The sequence below is a fragment of the Malus sylvestris genome, chromosome 13 (assembly GCF_916048215.2).
Source record: "Malus sylvestris chromosome 13, drMalSylv7.2, whole genome shotgun sequence".
In the NCBI taxonomy this organism is placed as follows: Eukaryota; Viridiplantae; Streptophyta; class Magnoliopsida; order Rosales; family Rosaceae; genus Malus; species Malus sylvestris.
In genome coordinates, this window is record NC_062272.1 from 37,869,871 (window position 1) to 37,888,255 (window position 18,385).

General features: G+C 38.9%; 1 long non-coding RNA gene and 1 pseudogene across 1 annotated transcript in view; one reads left to right on the forward strand and one right to left on the reverse strand.

The window, feature by feature from the left end:
• The window catches only part of LOC126596385 (uncharacterized), a 98,095-nt gene that overhangs the window by 13,644 nt on the left and 66,066 nt on the right, over positions 1-18,385 (forward strand). The window lies entirely within an intron of this gene.
• The window catches only part of LOC126596383 (receptor-like kinase TMK4), a 38,463-nt pseudogene continuing 20,102 nt past the window's right edge, over positions 25-18,385 (reverse strand).

Sequence of the window (18,385 nt, forward strand, 5' to 3'; positions counted from 1 at the left end):
ATGGTCTCTATTTCTTTTTTTTTATCATCGACAATCAATTGAATCGAACGAGTCAGCAAATCCGGAAGGTTTTGAAGGGATGCTTGATTGAGTTTGAGAGAAGGACATATCGTCAAACATCCTAGAAGTACCTTCATTGGCTTGCCATCTTTGTAACGCTTGCGGAAGGCTCATGTGCAGGTTAATGCCAGAGTTTTCTTCTTCTTCATGGGTGGTCGGTTTCCAGTGCTCAACAAGAGGACCCAGGATGTTGACAGCATGTCCCATGTCTGGTCTCTGGTATGGCTCACGAGCAGTGCAGTTTCCTGCCAGCTCAGCAACTTTGTATAGGCTCTCCATTGTCTCCTCATCGGGGTCAAGAGTTTGGTCAATAGCCTTTGGAATGTTTTCTTTGTTGACAAGGACTCTGCGGAACCATGAGACCAAATGAGTCTAGAGCTTTTCTACCACTCATTAACTCCATCAAAACCACTCCGAAAGCATAAACATCTACTTTTGTAGTGACTCTGCCAGTAGCTGATTATAGGAACACAAATCACATCAATGTTGTAGCATAACGACATAACTACAATTAAATCACAGACAAAAACGTAAATTCACAATTTTAAAGTGACAACAAATTGACAAAACTCTTTAATAGTAGCAGTTCCCAGTGAATTCAAAAGTCCAGTTCAACAAATTACTGAAGGGTATTATATTGTCTCTTTTCCTTCCTCGTTTGAGGTTCTAAAATTTAGTTAAAACAAAACATGCAGGAGACAAATACTATTTTCTCCTCCGAAAGAATTAGATGACATGTTTGATGCAATTGAGTGGCAATATTAACTTTGCAGATTTGCATACATATATAAGTTAGCTTAATGATGGAAGTCTGGAATGATTGAAGCTAGGCAAATGCACGATTCCTTCAATTCATAGATGAAAATCTAAATGTCCCAGCCAACCTTGTCTCAACAGAATACTTCCCGTCGGGGGCATTTTTAACCAAACCAAAGTCAGCAACCTTGGCCCTCATGTCATCCTCCAATAGTATGTTTGAGGGCTTTAAATCTCTGTGAATAAAACTTTGTTGAGCCAAGCTGTGCAAATATTCCACTCCTCGTGCCACATCCAATGCTATTGTTACTCTCTGCTTCCAAGTTAGTGGAGGCACTCCAGTCTCACGCCATTCAAATAAATGTTGTGTTAAAGTCCCTTGTGGCATGTACTCATAGACCAAAAGTCTCTCGTTGCCATTGATACAGGATCCCAAAAGCGCAACCAGATGCCTATGCCTGACCTTAGTAAGGACCGCAATTTCTGCCTGAAACTCGTTCAATCCCTTAGTTCCTACTGCCACAGATTCCATCCATTTGACGGCAATTTTAGTCCCACCATGCAATTCGCCTTTATAAACAACTCCAAATCCTCCTCTGCCTAATATGTTGTCCTCGCTAAAATTGTTTGTCACTTGTCTAAGAACTTGGATCGAAATCGCAACATTTCCACCCTCAAAAACGTGAAGGTCACCACTGCTCTGGCTTTGCAGTTCACTTGTAACTCCATTGTACCCATTTGCGCTACTCATAACATCACTCTTAGCAATTTCTGTCCCATTTGATGGATTATCCACCCTTCCAAATTTCCTATGCTTTTTACTAGTATAGCATTTGAAGGACACAAACAATACCACCACAATGAAAATTATAACAGCAATAACTATACCAGCAATCATAGCAGGCAATACTGAAGAACCATTCGATACCAGAGCTGTACTCCCACTAGGAATAGTTCCATTAGAACCAGAACCCGACGGAGTACCTCCTCCCCCTCCAGTGCTCGGAGTTGTCCCAATCAACACATTACCATTTGTAATTAACTTCACCGTAGATGGAAATTTTGGAATTGCCCCACTTAGATTGTTGTTGGAAACATCAAGAAGCTGAAGTTGAGCCAAGCTTAGCAAGCTATGTGGTATCGACCCAACCAAATTGTTACGACTCAACACCAAATTTTTCAACGATGTCAGATTGGCAAAAGCAGGGGAAACGGTCCCATTGAAATGCTTGTTCTCAAAATTCATTGTGAAAACTGTTTGCACCATACTTGACCAATCCCGAAATTACTGAACACCGGTCAACGTTATACTATCAAGGACCCAAAAGAGTTTCCCTCCAACCAGGAGGCCAATCACAGCGCGACATATGTCGACATCAAAAGCCAATCATAGCGCAACACATGTCAACATCAGAAGCCAATCACAACACGACACGTGCCAATGTCAGAATGAAACTAGAAACTCTCTTCTATAAATAGAGATCATTCTTTCACAATATTTCCTAATGTCATTTGTACTAAATCATTCACTAGTACTCACTAAAGGAGAGCTTGAACCTATGTATTTGTGTAAACCCTTCACAATTAATGAGAACTCTTCTACTCGGTGAACGTAGCCAATCTGGGTGAACCACGTATATCTTGTGTTAGCTTTCCTGTCTCTATCCATTTACATACTTATTCACACTAGTGACCGAAGCAATCTAGCGAAGGTCACAAACATGACACTTTCTGTTGTACCAAAGTCCACACTGATTTTGTGCATCAACATTTGGCGCCATCTGTGGGAACGACACTTATTCCCACTCGCTTCAGCTTTGTTACGGTGGTTTCCACCATTCGTACGCTCTCTTTTGACCAGGCATCCCTTTACAACATGGAGAGTGAAGGAAGCCACAGCATGCAGAATGACACCCCTCTTGCACTTGGTGCGAGGCAACGAAAGAAGGAAGGAAAAAGGGTTGCTTTTCAAGCTAAAGTCGATGAGCTAGAAGCTCAGAACAACAAGATAGCAATGAAGAATGAGGTCCTCCAGGAGCAGTATGAGAAGCTCTTTGAGACGCTTCACGAAACTAGGCGTACTCAAACACGCAAGCTCGTTACCCTTGTGGAGATCAACCATCATCTGGGTGCCCCCCAACACAGAAGGTCACCTTCCTTCGACATGGGTATCCCTGATGAGGAGCAAGCTAATCATTAGAACATTGATCAACATGAGATTTCTCTCAACCCAGCAGCTTCGACCCGAAGTAGGAGAAGTGGAGGAAAACACCTCCTTACAAAAGGAGTGGAAGGATCGAAAGCCGTCTTTCGCGACTGTCGAGATTTTCTAAAGCAACGTCAAGACAATCCTATCCATGTAAGCTCGAAGATCAATAACCCAAGGGTCTCTAAAAGACTCAGTCCCCTCCCATGTCCCAGGCCAGCTACCAATTTGGGGAAGGGGCAACAAGTCCTAGAGAAACATGAAGGTATAGGGGACTCAGAGATGTTCCGACAAACATACCTTGGAAGTCAGTACGGAAAATCCAAGGAAAAACCACATGCTCTTGATCAAACCTTCATACTTCCAAGAGAAAATGGAGATTTACGAAAGAAAGCTCCAGTGGTACATGACTCCACTCAGGACCTTCTTGTCCTACAGCTTCTTAAGGAAGTAAACAAGTTGAAGCCCGAACGACAAGTTGACATACCTGATTGGAACCAACCTAGGCCTGGCCGTTTTACAAGGAGGATTCTCGACATCCCCCTCCAAGTAAAGACAAAGCAGAAGCTTGGCATGCAACTCTATACTGGAAATGAGGACTCGATTGAACACCTTAACCTTTTCGAGTCCACCATGGCATACCAGATGCACACCGATGGAGATCGATGTCCTCTCTTCCCCTCTACCTGTTGGAAATGTGCCCTAAAACCAATCATATGATGATACTTTACGGACATTTCACATGGTAAACTAATATGGTTTAATTTAAGGGCAAAGGTTATTTTTTGAAGCCGTCTCATATAAATGTTATATGCTTAAACGATAAGTCCAAGGAATAAGTAATTGGGAGAATGCGATCTAAAGAAGTTAGATTCATGAGACCATTCTCTTTCGTATACATATCGTAAACGTCCCTGATCATAGGATTGCCAATTGGGAATTGACAGTCCGTTAAGATCAGTACGTGCTATGTCTTCTCTTAGGGAGAGTGACTGGTCTCAAGTCATTGGTGTGCTTGACACCAAGACAAGTACGTAGGTGCTCCATAAAGAATGAGTTCACTGAACGCGATCAACAAGGAGTTCTCATACTCATGTCACATGAGAACTCATGGTTGGGATAATGCAAAGTAGTCATTTGACTTGAGGCATCATAGTTGTCTTATGGTTAGGTCCTTGATCTTTGACTATGTCAAAGTCACTCCATCCGAGGGTGTCCATGACATAGTTGGGGTTAAGCCTCTATGATATGATTAAGAATTTCTAGCCAGAGTATGAATGAGATTTAGGAAGTTGTTCCAAATCACATTCAAGGTAATCATATAAGTAAATGATCACATTGGATAGTAGACATGAATAAACTATCAAACCAAACAATGTGGTCAAGAGTATTGTATTAGAGAAAGACCGTATTGCATTGTAATCCTAAACTGAATAGGTTCTCCACCTCTTTTGATTAGCTTAGGTTCTTCACCTAAGTTTCAATTCACAATCGATTTGAAAGAGTTATAATCGCCCACTGCCTCGCTAAAAGGAACCTAATGGATCGTACACCGTGTAAGGTAGAGATTGAAGAAACAACAGAGATGAGTAAGGATAATTAAATGGTTTAATTATTTATGGCTAGGATTAATTAATATGTTAATTAATCAAACGAATAAGTTCGTTATAGACCTCGGGTTAGTTTTGGGCCGCAAGGCGCAATGGGATTTGAATGTCAAGCCCATTAACTCAAGTTGTATGACAACTTGAAACCACAAAGGACTTGAAAGCCCAATGAACCCTTAATGGCCAGCCATATAGAGAGGGGTAGTGAACTTGGCTTAATTGCAAGTTTGCCACTCAATTGTGAGGTGGTATAAAGGCAACTTTATAGCCATTTCATCCTTAGGGTTTGTTTTGGAGAAAAGATGAGAACACAAGCTCCCTTTTCTCTCTAAGAGGCTGGCCACCCTAGAGGATTTTAGCTAGCAATCTTACTTCCTCTAGGTCATTCATCTCTTCTTCAAGTCCTACCTTGGTGTGGAGACTTAGAGGTTCTCAACTTTGGGAACTTGGAGAATCCTTTCAACCATTCTCATCCAAGAAATCCATGGAGCTAAAAAGCAAGGAATGAAGGCCTTCTCCTTGGGTGATTAGCCTTTGCTTATGCAAAGAGGAATCAACAAAGGTATAAAATTTCTCAACTCACTTTGTTCTTGAGTTGAGTCTTGGTTCACATAACTACTAGGCTTTGAATTTCATGGGTAATGTTTTGTTTTGAGTGCATACAAGCATCATTCCGCCTTTAATTGTTAATTGCATGTCATACATGTTGCTCAAATGAACATGTTTTTCACAAAATTTCCTTCAAGTGGCATCAAGAGCCTAGGTCTAGTAGTTGGTGAATCCTTTTGGGTTTTGTATTTTCATAGTTTATGATTTGAATGTTGTAATTGTTACAAGCTTTATTCTTGCTTCTTTGAATGTAAATTTTGTTAGAAAATTTGCCATCTCAAATGTTGTAGATGTGGTTCATATGAGCATGAATTTTGGAGCTAAAATTTGGTGCCATGTTTTTGGGGAAATTCGGCCAAATCCAAAGGGTGTTTTTTTTGGGTTCATGTTTGTCTTGTTAAAAGTGTTATAAAGTGACATTAGGAACCCCTAAGTACCCTAGTATGCTAATATGTTTTTTCCCTTAAGTTTAATAGTTTTTGGGGTGTCTTTGGGTTCTAGTTGTAATTACATGAAGTAGTGGACTTTTGTGTTTTTACAAAGTGACCTCAAAAGTTTGTGTTTTGCAATATAGCCCAATAATTGAGGTTATTGTTTTTCGGCCCAAATTAGTTGAGAACAAAATAGTTTTGTATCTTTAAATGAGAATTGGATTTTCATTTCATTTAGCTCCATTTAAATCAATTCTATGGATACAAAAACCAAATGAAAATGTTGCATTCAAGTTTAATTAGTTAAAGCGTTAATTAATTAAAGAAATGGTGATTATGAACCTAAGCCTACGATAATTGAGCTATGTGAAAGGCCGTCTCAAATTTGTTTGAACCATGGGAATGTGTAGATTAGATTTTGGTTGTAATTTGATATGATCAAATATTGTAAAAGAGCAAAAGCTCTTCTTTACTTTAAAGTAATTTGTTTTTGATCAAATGTTATAAAAGAAGTACTTCAAAGTAAAGAAAACCCGCCTTAATGTGATTAAACACGTAACTAAAATCAATCACCATCCCTAGACCCAGATTCAACACTAGGCTCGTGCTGGATCGAATCAAAGGTTCATAGTCATCTATATAGTCCATCAATGAATGCAAACCTTATGTTAGTAGTACCATATACTCTTGCTTGAAAAACCGTTTTACAAGCATAGTGGGAGTATCATATACAACTAAATCAATCACATGCACCAATAGTTGTAATAGGACCAAATTGTTTTAATAAGATTAAAATACATGCTTATATGTGATGAGACCTAAAACCCTCAACCAAACCATTATTAAGTTGATAAGCGTGAGAGTGCTTTGAACACTCTTTCATGGCCTTCCACCGTGGTAGGCTCCGATCGTTTGTGACTCGTACACCGACTTCACCCTATCATGGGGGAGTACAAAGTGCGTGCTTACACTCAGGAGGAGTTCGATATGCATACATGATGTTGTGAAGGTAGGCAACGAGAATGATCAACATCATATCATTGTGAGGTTGTTCTTGAACCCCTACTCGAACTTGCATGGTGGGAATGACTTAACTAAGTGCAATGGAGCCAACATCATATCATTGTGAGGCTTCATTCTATAGAGGCCAAATAAGATGGGTACTTGCAAGAGATGCAAATGGGTAAGCGTACTCTCTTATTATTATTGATGCTAGCCAACATCATATCATTGTGAGGTGGGCTTGGTAACGATGAGTCTCCCATACCCTACTAAGAGTTTCCTCCAAAACTCTCGAATTCCGATGAGGGATATGGAATTTGCCAAAAATAGTGGGTGGTGCTATTTGATTTAAAGACCCGGATCAAATGGTTTAAAATCAATCAATTTATATTCGTTATGTATTTATTTACCAATATATTTGCAAACGCTATACAAAACTTGACAAAGAAAAAGCCGAAAGCTTTAGTTTCCAGACTTGGTACTACAATCCCATAGATTGTCTTTAATGGCTTGTATATGTACCTAAGTTGTCTCATCCTCGTAATCTTCCTATTAATAATGTAAATAACGTATCATTGGAAGAACATGTTAGATAAGTCTATCATAAAGAGGACAACACTTTTAATGTCATAATTCTTCAATTACAAATTGTTGTCTGAAGAAGTAAGAGTTGCTTTGAACAACTCTTAGTTAACGCAAACATTAGTGCTCGTTTCTTTGTTACATGAACAAGGAACTTGAGAAGTAAGCACAAGGGCATGGACAATTTATGTGCCATGATTCTTCACTTACAAATTGTTATATGAAGAAATGAGAGTTGCCTTGAACAACTCTTGAAAGTTTGCAATTGTGTTTAGAACATAATGGTTGGTTGACAAAAATAGTCCATCAACAAGGACTTATGATGATTTTGAATCATTGAGTGTTGAAGTGTTAAACCACTTCTAGATACGGAAACTAGGGAAGGACTTCACTTTCGTGTCCCTATCCAAATGGTTCACTAAGTTTATTGTAAACTATATAGTGAACAATAACCACGCGCTCTCCAAATTGTTTGATGTATATAACACAATTGAAATAAATTTCAAGAGTGATAGTGGGAGTTTAGGGACCATGACTATTGTAGTGAAAGGAGAAGTCAAATGAAGAAGGCGAAATAACTCCAAAGGAACAAACTTTCTGTATGAAAGGATGGACATTGGAAGGGGTATTTGCAAGAAATGTCTTGCAAGTGTCAAGAACACACCTTTCGAAGGTGTTGTAAATTGTTCTTGAAAAGTTCAAAATAGTTGGTTCTTCTACTTGAATGCTTAATTCCGTATTAGTAACTATGTTTTACAATCGTTGTAAAAGTGTGGCTAATAAGAAGTAGAAGATTAATGAGAGAAGAGAAAGTACTTCACATTCAGAACGTGAATCAAATGTAGATCTCTGCAAAAGCAGGTAGTACTTACTTCCTCATATGAACTACCAAAGAAAATGGAAAAATAAAGATTGTCTTTGCATTCCAATTTGAATAAAGGAACTTAATTCCGTATGAGAAATGGATGAATGTTTTGTTTGACAAAACTTAGTTCTTTATTAATGAATGATTAGATTATTGTAATCTAATTAATTATCTATATAGTAGAGATGATATGGTAGTGTTAACTGTTTAGAATATAACGATGCTTAAAACCCAAAAGGTTGCAAGGTAATGACTAATCCCAACTGAGTTGTGATACCTCTAAAACATAAATTACGAGTTGGTCATAGATGGATGCTTTGGATCGTTAGATCCGGATCCAATGCCTTCTTGTTAAAATTGTATAGAGGCAAAATGTTTGAATCTTTATTCTTTGGGAAAGGAAGAAAGAATCACAAAGTTGTTCAGGTTAATTCACTTAGATGTTAGTGGCACTTGTCCACAACATAATACTACTCATGTTGTATGACATTGACCGAAGATTGCTCTCGGTTGGACTATCGTTTATTTTGAAAAAACACAAGTCCGAATACTTTGCAAAAGGTTTCAAAGAATTCAAGAATGTAAGTTGATGAGTAAGACGTCTAAAGTATTTACCTCCTTAGATTTGATCCAAGAAAAGGTAACACTTTAGAACAGTTTCCTTGAAAGATATCAAGGAACGAAGCATCATAAGATAATGGATTTCTCCATTTGGAGAAGAACGAACTTGAATAAGATTTAGTTTGTTGGATGTTATCAATTACCCATATATAGGATATATACTTCTAAGACAATATGATTGTCAATTAGAAGATCTTCCAAAATTTTCATGACTCCATAGGATGTAGTTGGAAAGAAAGATAAGTCTTAATCGTGTTAAGATTTGGGGTTGTGTGCTAATAAGCAATATTTGTTTGAGAATTATCTTGTGGATATCCTTAAATTAACCTTTGGATATCACTTCTATAAACCAACTAACAAATGTTGTTTTGTTGGGTAGTTCATTGTAATCCTACAATATGATTTGCCTAAGCGCAAATGAACAAGAGATAGAACTCAAAGAATAGGTTCTTTGAGAGAGAAGATGATAATCAACAAATATAACAAACTAGTTCATACACCACAAGCTCCAAGGTAGTCGAGAAGGATTTATAAACCGTCTCAGTTGAATGGTTTGAACTTTATGACTATGTCATAGAGTTACACCTCTTAATTCGAAAGAAATAAGAATGAAAATCCTTATGACTACATTGAGTGTACATACGACATATACTCAAGGAAATGGTAAAGTACCATTTGACCCGAAATAGTGAAACCTTTAATAGCTAATTGGTTGCTTAAGGTGACTACAATCAAAGAGATTGGTTGACTTGGAAGAAACCATCTTTGACATAGTCTTGGTTTCAATTAATTCAAAGATTGTTGGCTGCAACTAAATGGTGATTCAATGTTTGGAGTCTATATGTTGATGGCTCATCCAACCAATTGGAAGCTCATAAAATAAAACCAACAGCCCCAACATGGAGTCTATATGTTGATGGCTAATCCAACCAATAGGGTTGTGGAGTAGGACTAGTCCTTACGACCCTTGACAAAGTGGCGATGGAGTATGCTCTTCGTTTCAAATTCAAGGCGTCGAACAATGAGGCCGAATATGAAGCCCTCTTAATAGGCTTACGTTTGGCCAAACACCTTGGGATTAAACGAATTGATATATTCAGTGACTTTCAATTGGTGGTTAACCAGGTCACCAACAACTTTGACGCTAAGGATAGGTCCATGGCAGCATATCTGGCACAAACACAATTGTTGCTGAAGCACTTCCACTACCACATCACCCAAATTCCTTGAGCGGAAAACAGTCATGCAGATGCTTTGGCTCGCCTCGCCTCAGCGGTGGAAGACAAGATTGGGAGAAAAATTTAGGTCGAATTGTTGGCAGCACCTAGCACCATGGTTGCGGAAGTGTGCAACTTACAACAGGGGGATAGTTGGATTACCCCGATTTATAGATTCCTTGCTCATGGCACCCTTCCAAATGATAAAGTCCAAGCTAAGCAAATTCGATACAAGGCTACTCGCTACTTGATCATTAATGACCAACTCTACAAGCGGGGTTTTAACCTACCATACCTAAGAAGCCTTACGCCCACAGAGGCGGAAACTGTCCTTCGGGAAATACATGAAGGAGTCTACGGAGATCATGCTGGATCTTGATCCCTAGCACACAAGGCTTTTCACCAAGGATATTACTGGCCAACACTCCACCAAGATGCCATCAGAATATTTCGCTCATGTGATAAGTGTCAACGTTACGTAATTATTCCTCACTCCCCTCCCGAGCCACTCACTTCTATGATCAGCTCTTGCCTCTTCGCCCAATGGGGACTTGATTTGATCGGCCCAATGCCTGCAGGGAAGGGCAAGGTTCACTATGCAATCATTGCAGTCGACTACTTCACAAAGTGGGTCGAAATAGAACCCTTGGCAACCATTACTGAGGCAAAAATAGAAGACTTCGTATGGAAGAACATCCTTTGCAGATTCGGCATTCCCAATGCGATAGTCATTGACAACGGGCGACAGTTCGACAACAATAAGTTCAAGATGTTCTGCTCTAAGTTCAATATCAACTTATGTTTTGCCTCCCCAGCTCATCCCCAGTCTAATGGACAAGTTGAAGCCATCAACAAAATAATCAGGCGAACTTTGAAAACCAGCTTGGACAAGGCTAAAGGTTGTTGGCCAGAATTTGTACCCTAAGTTCTTTAGTCATACCGCACTTCGTATCGGACATCAACAGGAGAAACCCCATTCTCACTTGCCTTTGGTACAGAGGCAGTTGTCCTAGTTGACCTTGAGCAAGCAACGTTCCGAGTCCAGAACTACGTGCAAAGCGAAAATGACAAATAACTTACCCTCAACTTAGATCTAGTCAAGGAACACAAAAACCAGGCTCACTTGAGGAGTGTCGCCTACAAGCAGTGCATCTCCAATTACTATTACTCAAGGGTCAAACCTTGTTCTTTCAAAGTGGTTGACTGGGTATTGAAGAAAAGATTACTTTGCGATAGAGTCTCGAGTGAAGGAACACTTAGTCCAAACTGGGATGGATCGTTTGAAGTTGTTGGCATCAGTCACCCTGGCTCCTACAAGCTTAGAAGCTCTGATAGCAAGACCCTCGGCCATACATGGAACGTTGATCACTTGAATGTTGGAAATTTGCCCTAAAGCCAATCATATAATGATACTTTACGGACATTTTACATGTTAAACTAATCTAGTTTAACTATAAAGGGCAAAGATTATTGTTTGAGCCGTCTCATATAAATGTTATATGCTTAAACGATAAAGTCCAAGGAATATGTGATTGGGAGAATGCAATCTAATGAAGTTAGATTCATGAGACCATTCTTTCGTAGACACATCCTAAATGTTCCTGATCATAGGATTGTCAATTGGGCATTGACAGTCCGTCAAGATCGGTACGTGCTATGTCTTCTCTCAGGGAGAGTGACTAGTCTCGAGTCATTGGTGTGTGTGACATCAAGACAAGTACGTAGGTGCTCAGTAGAGAATGAGTTCACTGAACGTGATCAACGAAGAGTTCTCATACTCATGTCACATGAGAACTCATGTTTGGGATAATGCAAATTAGTCCTTTGACCTGAGGCATCACAGTTGTCTTGTGGTTAAGTCCTTGATCTTTGATTATGTCAAAGTCACCCCATCGGGGTGTCCACGACATCGTTGGGGTTAAGCCACTTAGTCATGGAGGCAAGTGAATGCGCAACAAGGGATCTCTAACCTTCAAACCGTTTGAGGGAGAATACTCTATGATATGATTTAGAATCTCTGGCCAGAGTATGAATGAGATTTGGGAATGCGTTCCGAATCACATTCAAGGAAATCATATAAGCACACGAATCACATTGGATAGTAGACATGAATAAATAAACTATCAAACCAAACAATATGGTCAAGAGTATTGTATTAGAGAAAGACCGTATTGCATTTGTAATCCCAAACTGAATAGGTTTTCTCTACCTCTTCTGATTAGCTTGGGTAACCATGATATGCTGCAAGGTGTCACTCATGGTTTGTGGAAGCCCTAAACGTGTATAATCACTAAAGGGAGAATTGAAAGTAAGTTTCAATTCACAATCGATTTGAAATGGTTTTAATCGCCCACTGCCTCGCTAAAAGGAACCTAATGGATCGCACACCATAAGAGGTGGAGATTGGAGATTAAACGGAGGTGAGTAAGAATGATTAAATGGTTTAATCATTTATTTATGGCAAGGATTAATTAATATGTTAATTAATCAAACGAATAAGTTCGTTAAAAGACCTCGGGATAGTTTTGGACGTTTAGGCCCAATGGGCTTCGAACGTCAAACCCATTGACTTAGGTTGTATGACAACTTAATGAATAAAGATTCACAAGGGCATAATAGCCCAATAATATCCCAATGGCCGGCCACGATGTTTAGGGTAGTGAACTTGGACTTATTTACAAGTTTGCCACTCAAATGAATAAAGGTATAAATATGACTTTATAGCTAAAATTCATTAAGGGTTTGTTTTGGAGAAAATTGGTGAGAACTTGTCTCTCCATTTCTCTCTAAAGAGGCCGGGCACCTTGGGGGGTGCTTCTTGCAATCCCATTACTCCAAGGTCACTCATTTCTTCTCCAATCTCTCCTTGGTGAAAAGACTTAGAGGTTCCCTATTTTGGGAACTTGGAGAAACCTATTCATCCATCCAAATCCATAGATTTATTATGCAAGGAATGAAGGCCCTCTCTTTGGGTGATTAGCCTTTGCTTATGCAAAGAGGAATCTACAAAGGTACAATTTCAACTCACTTTGTTTTGAGTTGAGTTTTGGTTCACCAATCTACTAGGCTTTGAATTTCTTGGTTAATGTTTTGTTTTTAAGTGCATGCTAGCATGATTCCGCCTTTAATTGTTAATTGCATGCTTATTGATGTTGCTTAAATGAACATGTTTTCACAAAATAATCCTTCATTGAAGTACTATTACAAGTAAACTTACATTGTACAAGTGTTAAGCTTTAGCCGTTCGGCATCCTATGAAACGAAGACTATTTCGCATGAATTCAATAAAGAGGTGATTTAGACAACTCTGTCCTAATCCTCTTACATTCCTAGCAATGAAACACTCGGGTTCAAAGCTTCAACATGAATGCTTCCAACATGAAACAAAGTCTAAGTATATGTCAACAAGACTATACAAATAAACAAATAGCTTCACAGTATATTTGTTCAATCATACATTCCAACACATTCATACATAAGCCAACTGTGCTTTGAAAGGGTTTAACATCCTTTGTGTCATTCGACACTTGCTACAATATGCCTAGACACCTTGCCTTTATTCTCACCAACCAGGTGATGAAATGTGAAGAAGGAACTCATTTTCATGCCACCAACCAGATGGTGAAATGTACAACCCGTACTCTCCTTCATGCCACCAACTAGGAGATGAAATGTACAACTCGTACTCTCCTTCATGCCACCAACCAGATGATGAAATGTACAACCCGTACTCTAATATCAGTTGCCAACTTGCCACTCTTGCCACCAACCAGGTGAAGAAGGAACTCATCTTCATGCCACCAACCAGGTGATGAAATGTACAACCCGTACTCTCCTTCATGGCACTAACCAAGTGATGAAATGTACAACCCGTACTCTAATATCATTTGGCAACTTGCCATTCATGACACCAACCAGGTGATGAAACGTACAACCGATACTCTCCTTCAAGCCACCAACCAGGTGATGAAATGTACAACCCATACTCTTTTTCATGCCACCAACCAGGTGATGAAATGTACAACCCGTACTCTAATATCATTTGGCAACTTGCCATTCATTCCACCAACCAGGTGAAGAAGAAACTCATCCTCGTGCCACCAACCAGGTGATGAAATGTGATGAAAGGTGATGAAGGAACTTACCTTCGTACCACCAACCAAGTGATGAAAGCAACTCACCATTTATTCCACCTACCAGAAGACGAGTGGTACAACTTGTACATGTGGACTCCTAGCATTCACAAATAATCAAAAACCCTCAAGCTTGACAACTCAACTAGGGGAGCACTTATGCCCAACAAGAGTTATGATCACCAACAAAGTCTTATTGCAAGCTAACAACAACTTTAGTTCATGGCATACGAAGATCAAGCTATTCAACCCTGTTGCATCTGCTTCAGACATTTCCCTTCTGTAACAATGCAAACACTACAACTTGTAGAAAGCTTCAAACTCTTGATCAAGACAGTGTGAAACAAAACCAATTTATAGTGCCAACAAAAGCTTCATCAAAGGAGTTCAACCACAATTCTCAAAAGCTTCACACACTCTTGATCAAGACAGTGTGAAGCAAAACCAATTTATGGTGCCAACAATAGCTTCATCAATAGAGGGCAACCATAATTCTCAAAAGCTTTACACACTTTTGATCAAGACAGTGTGAAGCAAAAACCAATTTATGATGCCAACAAAAGCTTCATCAAAGGAGTTCAACCATAATTCTCCAAAGCTTCACACACTCTTGATCAAGACAGTGTGAAGCAAAACCAATTTATATTGACAACAAGAGCTTCATCAATGGAGGGCAACCACAATTCTATAAAACTTCACACACTCTTGATCAAGACAGTGGGAAGCAAAACTAATTTATGGTGCCAACAAAAGCTTCATCAATGGAGGGCAACTACAATTCTCAAACCTTTGAAGCAAATTCAAGACTGTTCGAAGCAAATTCAATTTATATGGTTCATCCAAACCTTCAACTACTACAAGGTGTGGCTTACATCACAATCTCTTGCTCAACAGTGTGGAAGCAAAATTTGTATATGTTGTCTCTCCCACATTTTCACATTTTCAACAAAGCTTCATCAATGGAGGGGACAACTACAAATTCTCAAAAACTTCACACTATCTCGATCAAGATCGTGTGAAGCAAAATCAATTCATGGTACCCAACAAAAGCTTTAACTCCAAAGCTTCACCTACAAAGCTTCAACTCCAAAGCTTCACCTACAAAAGCTTCACCCACAATAGCTTCACCTACAAAAGCTTCACCCATAAAAGCTTCACCCACAAAAGCTTCACCCACCACAAAAGCTTCACCCATAAAAGCTTCACCCACAATAGCTTCACCCACAATAGCTTCACCCACCACAAAAGCTTCACCCACAAAAGCTTCACCCACAATAGCTTCACCTACAAAAGCTTCACCCATAAAAGCTTCACCTATAAAAGCTTCACCCATAAAAGCTTCACCCACCACAAAAGCTTCACCCACAAAAGCTTCACCCACAATAGCTTCACCTACAAAAGCTTCGCCCATAAAAGCTTCACCTACAAAAGCTTCACCCATAAAAGCTTCACCCACAAAAGCTTCACCCACCACAAAAGCTTCACCCACAAAAGCTTCACCCACAAAAGCCTCACCCACAATAGCTTCACCTATAAAAGCTTCACCGACCACAAAAGCTTCACCCACAAAAGCTTCACCCACCACAAAAGCTTCAACAACAAAAGCTTCACCCACAATAGCTTCACCTACAAAAGCTTCTCCCATAAAAGCTTCTCCCATAAAAGCTTCACCAACAAAAGCTTCACCCATCATAAAAGCTTCACCCACAAAAGCTTCACCCACCACAAAAGCTTCACCTACAAAAGCTTCACCCACAAAAGCTTCACCAACAAAAGCTTCACCCACAAAAGCTTCCCCCACCACAAAAGCTTCACCCACAAAAGCTTTATGATGCGAAAATTAACTTAACACACAAATTTAACCCTCTTTTCACAATTGTAGTATAAGTATAAGTAGGGATCGTTCTGGACCAAGGATTAGGAGGGCTTGCTAATAACCTCTAAACTGACTCACAAACATAAAACTAAACTTAAAAACACTTAACAAGATTCACAAGACTCAAAGAAAACTTAAAATACTCAAAACAGCTTAAAACAACCAAATAAACTTAAACTAGACACTAGGAATGACTTTGGACGAAAATTGACTTTGGACGAAAATTGACTTTTACTTGAATCAAAACACTTAAAAACACAAACTAAAACATATTCGAAACACTTTGAAACAAGAAACTAAAAGGAGGGTTTTGATTTGGATGAAGTTGTAACAAACAAACAAGTATGAACAACTAGACAGATTGTAAAACAAATGAGAGAAATAAGATGATGGATGGGATAGCTAGAGGCTTTTTCTCCACACATGACATGTATGCAAATAACTTAATTTCCAGTTACTACTTCATTGAATTATGAACGACGATGCTCCAAATTAACCGTGACATCACTAGTTAACTCTCAGATTTTCCTTGTTTTATTGAAATGGATGACATCATTCGACAACCCAAAACATTCTTCTAAAGTTCCCTACATGACATCATAATAGAGATACATTCAAAGATCATTACGTTTAATGAAAATCATAAGCATTGACAAAGCACTTGGAACTATGACATCATGTCACTCATACTAGGAATTGAACTTAACGGGATCGTTTATAAGCGACCTTCACTACGTGTGAATATAAGTTTGTAACAATTATGTGAAACTTCCTTATATTCTAGCAACAGATTTATGCATGCCAATTAAGTGTCGACCCTTAATTAACAAATACAAATAAGTTATCGATCAAATAGTTAAGCCAATTGCATTCACGATTCAAGAGTTCATAACTGGAATTTATCAAATTATATTGCACACATAATCATGGCTTTGAAATCACCCCTAGCCAAGAGGGGTTTAGCCACTCATATTTACAACAAAACGAAAGGAAATGAATTTAAACATTAGAAACAAAAGAAAGAAAACACCTAAACGCTCCAACGATCCAAGTTGGACAGCAAGCACTTAAGCACTTTCCTTCCCTTCCTTCGCTACGGCACAAGGTGTTGGTGAGTGTTTGAAGGTTTGTTTGTATGGATGAATGGATGTGTTTGGATGAAGGTTGTGTTGAAATGAGAGTGAATGATCTAACCCAGTATGAACTAAATTTATGTTACACACACTTCCTTTTATAGAGGAAGTACATGGCAATGGAGGGGAACATGGAGTGGTGTAGCAATTGAGTGCAATGATGCAATGTAATGATGCATGAAATTTGAAATAATGGAGGGAACAAGGAATGGTGTAGCAATTGAGTGCACCGATTCAATGTACTGATGCATGAAATCTGAAATGATGGAGGGAACAAGGAATGGTGTAGCAATTGAGTGCAATGATTCAATGTAATGATGCATGAATCTGAAATGTAGCAATTAACTGCAATGATTCAATGTAATGATGCATGAATCTGAAATGATGGAGGGAACAAGGAATGGTGTAGCGATTGAGTGCAATGATTCAATGTAATGATGCATGAAATCTGAAATGATGGAGGGGACAAGGGTGATTATGCATGGCATGGGTGGAAAGGTGAGTAAGTGGTGAATCAATGAGTGCAAGAAGGTGAAAGGATATTGTGCACATGGTAGACAAAGGAAAGGAAGTGGAATGATGCAACAAATGAGTCAATGGAGGGAACATGGATGATGATGCACGTCATAGGAATCCAAAGGGAGTGCAATGGTGGTGCACGTCAATGATGGAAAGGTGAATGGTGGAGTGACACCCCTTTCTGGCTGAGCTCTTTGTCATTTTTACATTAATTCTTCTTTCTCTTTAACACATTCCTAGCCTCTTTAGTCTTCAATTTCGTCCATCCACCTTGCTCCATGCATGTGCTATTCATTCCAAGCCCAAAACTGCTCCAAAATGCATCTTATTGCTTTATAAGGCCTATGGACATACAAACACACGAAAATAGCTTAAAATACGTAATTAACTAAGAAATAACAACATAAATGCATGAGAACAAGCTAACTCAGTTGCATAAATATGCTCCTATTAAATTCCCCCACACTTAGCTTTTGCTAGTCCTCGAGCAAAACAAAACAAACAAAACAAACAAAACACAACCTAGATCTTCCAACATTTACCTCAGGGATTTTTAATGAAACATGACATGTTAAAAATCATCATTCCCACAGATTTTGGTCATCTTTACACTTGAGCACATACTTAATCATAGTCACCACTTACTAGTTCACAATTAACTAATTAAAACAATGTTTTGAATGTAGTAACATGCCTTAGAGAATTTGCTCAATTCCTTACAAGATACTCTCTATTTTCACACACATTTTCTGACTACACACCCTACAC